Here is a 6,989-nt window from a genome sequence, read left to right as displayed (position 1 = left end):
AATTTATATTGAAGACTAGAGCACTGTCATTTCTGGGGTTCGGGATATATAATGGTGGCTGAAAGCACAGTCACCTTTGATCAATGCAGTATACAAGTGGAAACTGGTACTAAACTGAGAAAAGGTGGCAAAATCTGACAGTAAATAAATATAAACTGTAATTGCATTTTGAGCAATTATCAGGTGATAATAACATTAACATAATATCAGTTAACCATAGTGCCAAATCGTTGGATAAACTTACTATAAGGAAATTGCTATTCTTTGACTTTTACTAGCATCCCAGCGCTGTGCAGAATTTCAAACTACATATGCATAAGAATAATTTTTTATCCTTAATTATTTACAATTCTTAGAATCGTGAATAAGCTTTTGCTTGCTGCCTTTGTCTTTGACAGCTTAGCTTTGTTTTATGTATTTCCTTGTTTACAGATCATTATTTTAATGCTGTCAACACAGCTGTGGAAATAGTGATCTCTCTTTTGGCTCCGTGGTTGTGTCTCCAGAATTTAATAGCCGCAGTAATGGGTTCGGTGATCAATTTATGTGCTCTGGTATCCTTCCATTTACAACAGTCTCTGACAGTGATCCAAAGAAATGGAGCAGTCACCATAATGTACCTAACTCAACTATTTTGTGCAATGCTCTTGGAGGGAAACATTTTCCTGATCTCAATGGGTGATTGGTTTATGCAACATGATTTGACCACAAGCACTGCTAGACCCAACATAAACAGTAACTAGTGTGCAGCATTTTTTAAAATGTCTTTGTGGCAGAACAGTGCATTTGAATAGATCCAGGAAACACTCCAAAGCAGATTATAATAATCTTAAGGAAGGTCAACTTTGGAGTATACAGCACTTGGCAGTGTGCCTTTAAATGGGAGGGGAAGAGGGGGGAAGAAACAGGTCATGAATTGTATTTTCATGCTAGCACCTGAGAACTAAAACTGGGTTAAGAATTCATGTGTAGGTTTATAAATGAGGAGATCACCCTCTGAAGCTATTAACCATAGAAGAAATCTCAAAAGTTGTGTTACTGTTTGTAGAAACAATGAACCACTCTAATTTACTTCCTACACCTTACAGTCTAGTGATGTAGTTAAATACAAGGGGGATGAAGTTAAAAAAAGATAAAAGACAGGAAAGAAGGGAGTAAATATAAATATTATAACATTCCTAAAAATTATTAATGAAGAAGTACCATCATGTGGGAGGATCTGAATTGCTATCGCTTTTCCTGGAAGACATAAAATGAAAGATATATTATATTTTGTGAACTGCTAAATGGGAAACAAATGTGCCATCTTAAGCAATGTATTTGCTATCTGATAACAGCTAGAACATACTCCCCCCTCATATAATATATTAGATCTAGCTCTTTATTTCACAAACTTGTTATAATGCCAGAAGGAAATAAAATGCCAAGAGGCTTTTTTTCACTGATGACATATATCCCTTTTATGTTTTCATGTCATATGCGCAGAAAAGATTGCAGATCTCACTTGTTTTCTTTGGTAATTTGACACGGAACTGGGATTTATCAAAGCAAACTGTTTGGAGTGAAACCGAGGACACTTGTCCAATACTATGCCATAGAGATGGGAGTACTGGAAAGTATTATGGGCCAAAAAAGGGAGAGTGCAATAAGGTGAAAATAACATGACTATTAAAAATACTAGCTTATATCCCCCAAAATACCATAGATATGATTCACTATAGTTCAATATAGACAATTAACCCAGTCCCAGGTTTAAAGCCCCAGAATGGAATCACTATGTAGGACATTTTCAGAAGCCTGATGTCATCCTGTGTTATCTCACACATCCTTGCTCTGTGTCAAGTACAAATATGTGTTCCTTCTTGATGTGACAGAGCTAAGCTTCTGTTTTCCATCCCAGTTTTACATGAGAGCCATTTGCTGCAGTCTGCAGACACTTCCACTGTTCAGTTATGTTTGAGTCCCCTGTCCCAGACCACAGTATTCTTAGACATTTATAACATTCAGGTTTTTCTTTCACATGCATGTAAAGGATTTCACAATCACTGCTTTGGACAAAAGGAAAATAGGTGATATCTGATAATCTTTTTCATGACCAGAAAATCGATGCTGTTTCATCTTCCTTCCAGATTCTGTTCTAAGCTAGGGTAACTCAGAGCAAGAACTGGCTTTTAAAAGAAATGTTAGTCAAAGGCATATCCAGTGACCAGAGGATAAGGCACTAGGAAGCTTGGTTATAAAATTAGCAGCACAAAAAAACAGATACCAGCTGTCTTGTAATACTTTCACAAAATGCACTAGGCACATTGTATTAGGTTAAGACAAACTGCTGGATCCTATTATAGGGTTGGAAAATATAGAATCGTCCTTCAGGAATTAGAATTTCAACCTATACATGCTAATACTAATGCATCTTAATCTACAGGCACCCAGACCCAAAACAAAATAAAACTTTCCAGAAGACAACAAATAAAAATATCAGTAAGTGCAAGCAAAATAATTTATACCTGCTTAAGGCCTATCTACACTGAGAGAGTAATAGAGAGGGACCCAAATGTAAATGAAAATCAGGGCCAGAGCCTTCAAAAAGGTTGCACTCAGGCATAGATGGGGAAAAATGAGGTGTTTTCTTTACATCATGGCTTGAGTATGTGTATTAAGTACATAGCTGTAGGCAAACCCCAACTAGATTATGGTAATTTACTGAGTATATCTGCTACAAAGGCAGACGTACCCATCTTGCCCAAATGAGGCCCTGTTTAAATGAAAATGCACTCTTAAGAAAGACTGGGAGAGAGTAGTGGTAGGGGCTATCTTTGTATTTTAAAATCAGTTCTTTGAATCTAAAATCCAGTATTGTAGCCAGTGTAAAACCAAGATTGACATTCAGAGTGATCAGCAAGAAGTAGGTTGCTACTGGAGAAACTTATCAAGTCACTGGGCATCTTTTGTATACAACAGTGATACATGCCATCCAGTCCTGAGAGTTTCCATCAGGGGTTATAACTAAGTTCCCTCTCACAATAATTATATCTACACTGTAATCACAGCAGTGACTACTGGGATATATAGATATGTCTTGGCTAGCTTCAAGTGAGCTAGCGTGTGTGTCAGTAGCAATCTAGCCATAACAGCACAATATAAAACCTATCTGTGAACCAGAGTAAATTAGCCCATGCTGAACTCAATGCTGCCACAGCTGGGTTGCTGCTGAAACTTTGAGCCAGATACTTTAAAGCTAGTTTGAGTAGCTAAACTCTACATTGAAGTTACAGCTATGTAGACACATAGCCGGTAACTCCTATTATGTTGAAGGGCAACTAATTACATAGCTTCAGTGGAAAAAATATTCAGTCCAAAAGATATTTATGTAAGACATTGCAATTATTGTTCAGAATTAATGAGTTTTGTCCTCTCCTTTTGGCTCAAAGAACACAAAATCCCAGTGAAAGGAAACAGATGTAGTTGTTTTAAGCATATCCAAAGGAAACTGCATTAAAGCACAAAACGTCACTGTATAAAACCTGATGTGTCATGGAGATGGTCTGATATTGTTTTCAGTTGCCAGCTTGTGTGTAAAGCCTGTGGCCAATGGGTCTTCCCACATCTGAGAAACAACAACAACAAAGCTAGGAAAATATTAAGAAAATATTAACTTTACCTCCAAATACACTGGATTGCCTTAAACAAGGAGCATGTATGAGGAAATAGGCCAAAGGAGAACAGTCAAGATTTACAATGTTTTATGGGAAGAGACTATAATGGGAAGAAAAAGCATTAGCAAAATGACCCAATCTAAAGTCAGTCTGGCTGATGAACAAGGCATTTGCAACTCACTGCTGCTAGTTGTCTTCTTCAGCCAAGATTTGTTATCCTCTTCCTTCTCCAAGAAAAACACAAAGCAACTTCAGCTGGCCTTAGCAGTTACAGCATAACCTAGTGGGAAATTCTTGCGATTGGGAGTCCAGTAATATAAATTCTATTTGTAACTCTGTTGTGTAAATTATTATTATTTGCTGTGATTTTCAACAATGGTGCCAGGGCACCCGTGGGTGCCACTGGAACTTTTGAAGGGTTCCACAAGGTGTGAGAAGATAAATGAGGTATTAGCAGATAAACAGGTAAACTAAGCAGATATGTGAGGCTCTGGCTTTTCCCCACTTGGACTACCCTCCATTCTCACTGCCAGGGCCCCTATGTAAGAAAGCAAGCACTGTAATCAATCAAATAATTTTTTAAATTGGGTGTCACCCAATTATCAAACATCATGGAGGGGTGGTTTGAATCCCACACTTGGTTTTCACACTTGCCTATGGGCTCTAGCTCCATTGTTCTGGGCACTACACTTCAAAGCATGGGTGATCAGCTCTAAGAATCTTATTACCAGCACCAGCAGCATAACTTGATGCGGGGTTGGGGGGTGGGGAATTGGTGCACGGGGCACCAGCCTCAGGCAGTCACTTAGTGGGGTGCCAGAATCCTCCCTTAACCCCCAGAGAGTCTCAGCAGCAGCTGGATGCACAGACCCTGCGCTGCTACTGTAGTATCTACAACTGAGGCAGACAGACCACACCAATGGCAGCAGCAGGTGCTCTGCAGATTTCTTTTAAATATGCAGAGCAGGTAAGACTCCCATTTTCCCCTGCTTTCCCCTCTCCTCCCTCCTGATACTCAATGACACCACACCCAGCTAGTTACACCTCTGCTCCAAACCTAAATTATTTAGTCTTTCAATGCCTATGTTTTTTTGCCATCAGTAACATGGGGGTTAGTTAGAGTTAACCAAAAAGTTTGTGGAGCCCTACTTAGGATTTTGGAGTTATGTTTCATCAGAAATTGGTACTACCCCAGTGCCCCAGCACCATGTGTGGAAAACAGTGACTCATAAGGAAGATTGTACACCTTCCTTGTTTTGCCTTGCTTGTTGTCTTATCCAAATGACAACCTGCTGTAGTTGGAGCAGGTTATGATGTCATCTGAGATCACAGACTAAGGCAGTATGACTGCAAGTTGTTAATATCTAGATGAGAGTCTTGGAAGGCTCAAAATACTGAATAATGTCTTCAAAGTGTTTAGTCACACAATAGAATGAAACTTCTTTACTGTCTTTGTAAATCAGATCAGCAGAAGTTCTAACAATACGAGGTATTTTCAGACGTAAGAATTAGAAGAGTGACATGACTATACAAAACAAAGGCAGATCTGAGGAAGTAAAGTATACGAACTAAAAAAGCACACACGTTGTTAATATAAAAATTTGATGGGGATTTTCAATGAAAAAGCCTATTGGCTCAAATGGAAAATACCATTCTATAGCAACAAGTTATATTCTATCAGTTCATTCCATTTAGCCTACCTTTCCTCAATGACATGTTAATGTGATAAAGACAGTACTTCCCCACTGATTTTATTTCCTTTAATTCTTTTACTCTCACCACTTTTTGCAAGAGAAATTTTGTGGAATAGCTTCCAAACTCCCATCAGAGTGGTATAGAAAAGTGTCTTGATCGCTAAAATTAAAAAATACCATATTTTAAAATTAATATTTGGGGAAGGAATGTGGGGAAGGAATGTCCTGAGAATAAACTTCTAATGACCTAAGAAAGAAAACATCACAGAACAATGACTCTTTCAAGAGACAGACAGGTTTAATAAGTACATATCCTGCTCATCAAAGTCCACCTGTAGTGTTAATAAAATAGAAGCAGCCTGCTAGAACTTACATGTTAAGAATTAGGTCTGCAAAAGGAAACCTTTGTTCCATACAGTGTTGTTTTGCCTTTAACAGGTTTCAACACTACTAGCATGAGGAAGGGAAGAAAGTCACTGTCTCTCTCACTTCGGCCTATTTTGTACATGAGCTGCATAGGTCACAGATGATCAGCCACTGTGGTATGGGAACACTGGATATTTTCATACAAGTTTCATCAGACTGGCAAGCTGGGAGAACCAGTGGTGTGAAAGGAACAAGGCAGATTGGCAGTGAAAGAAGTGGCAAATTATTCATGCAGTGGATATCAGCTCAGAGAACTAGAAGTAAACTCACCCTGTTTATCTTTCATCCTGCATGTAAATACACTAAAGATTTCTTAATTCGTAATGACAATTACATTTCTTAATTACCATCAGGAATACATAACATAGCTCCCTAATAAAAATATGTGTTGCTAATGACCAGAAACTATATATTCACACTGCAGTATGTTGTATGGGCAATTATAAGGAAGATTCTTTGCGTACCTTTCACTCCAGGTCCAATTTGCATTACCATATGCTGGTGATACTCAATGCATCATTAGTACTTTTACAGTCTTACTACTGTTTATATAATATTTGGAGGCTAGAGACACAAGAAGACAATATAACCAGTTATATGCACTTTTACAGATGCCAGTTCTGTGGCTTATATTGTAGTTTATTTACTCAATCATTTCACAGACTCTGACATCATTCACAGAATCTGACATACCATGGAGGAAATAACTGAAGTAAATCTGGTATTTATTATCTATAATTCACCACTGTAGATTTAATGCCCTTTCATCTGCATCGCTTAGTACTGTACTTCATTATCTGGGACAGATTATTGGGTTTTTTCTGCACTAAGAGCAAGAAACAGGCAAAAGCTGCCCAAAGGGGACCACTGAGAATTGTCCTTAAAAATCATTTCTAGATCAACCACTCCCACATTATGCTTTTGCACAAGGAGGAAGTAAGAAGAATGTGCCGAGGGCAATCCTCTCTTACCTTCCCCCACTTTTTTTTCTCGCTTCCCCTACCTTCTGGCTTCAACATGAGCCAGCAGGCAGGAGTGCCAGCAAGCACAGGTGCAGATAGTGTGGGTCAGGGAGTGCAAGATATTCTGGGAACTGTAGTTCTCTAGAGTGGCAGGGGAGTTCTCTACTGCTAGGTAGAAACTTTCACCCCACTTTTTTCATAGTTTCATAGTTTGTAGGGTCGGAAGGGACCTGAGCAGATCATCTAGTCCG

At 38.6% G+C, this 6,989-nt stretch overlaps 1 long non-coding RNA gene across 1 annotated transcript in view; it reads left to right on the top strand.

Moving 5' to 3' along the window:
- Positions 1-5,270: 5,270 nt before the first annotated feature.
- The window catches only part of LOC109317316, a 21,314-nt gene continuing 19,595 nt past the window's right edge, over positions 5,271-6,989 (top strand). The window contains exon 1 of the long non-coding RNA XR_002103026.1: positions 5,271-6,036. This is a non-coding gene — a long non-coding RNA (uncharacterized LOC109317316). The remainder of the gene's footprint in view (positions 6,037-6,989) is intronic.

This window comes from Crocodylus porosus, unplaced genomic scaffold (genome assembly GCF_001723895.1).
Source record: "Crocodylus porosus isolate Cpor-Errol unplaced genomic scaffold, CroPor_comp1, whole genome shotgun sequence".
Classification (NCBI taxonomy): Eukaryota; Metazoa; Chordata; order Crocodylia; family Crocodylidae; genus Crocodylus; species Crocodylus porosus.
This window is presented reverse-complemented; position numbering and strand designations above follow the sequence as displayed.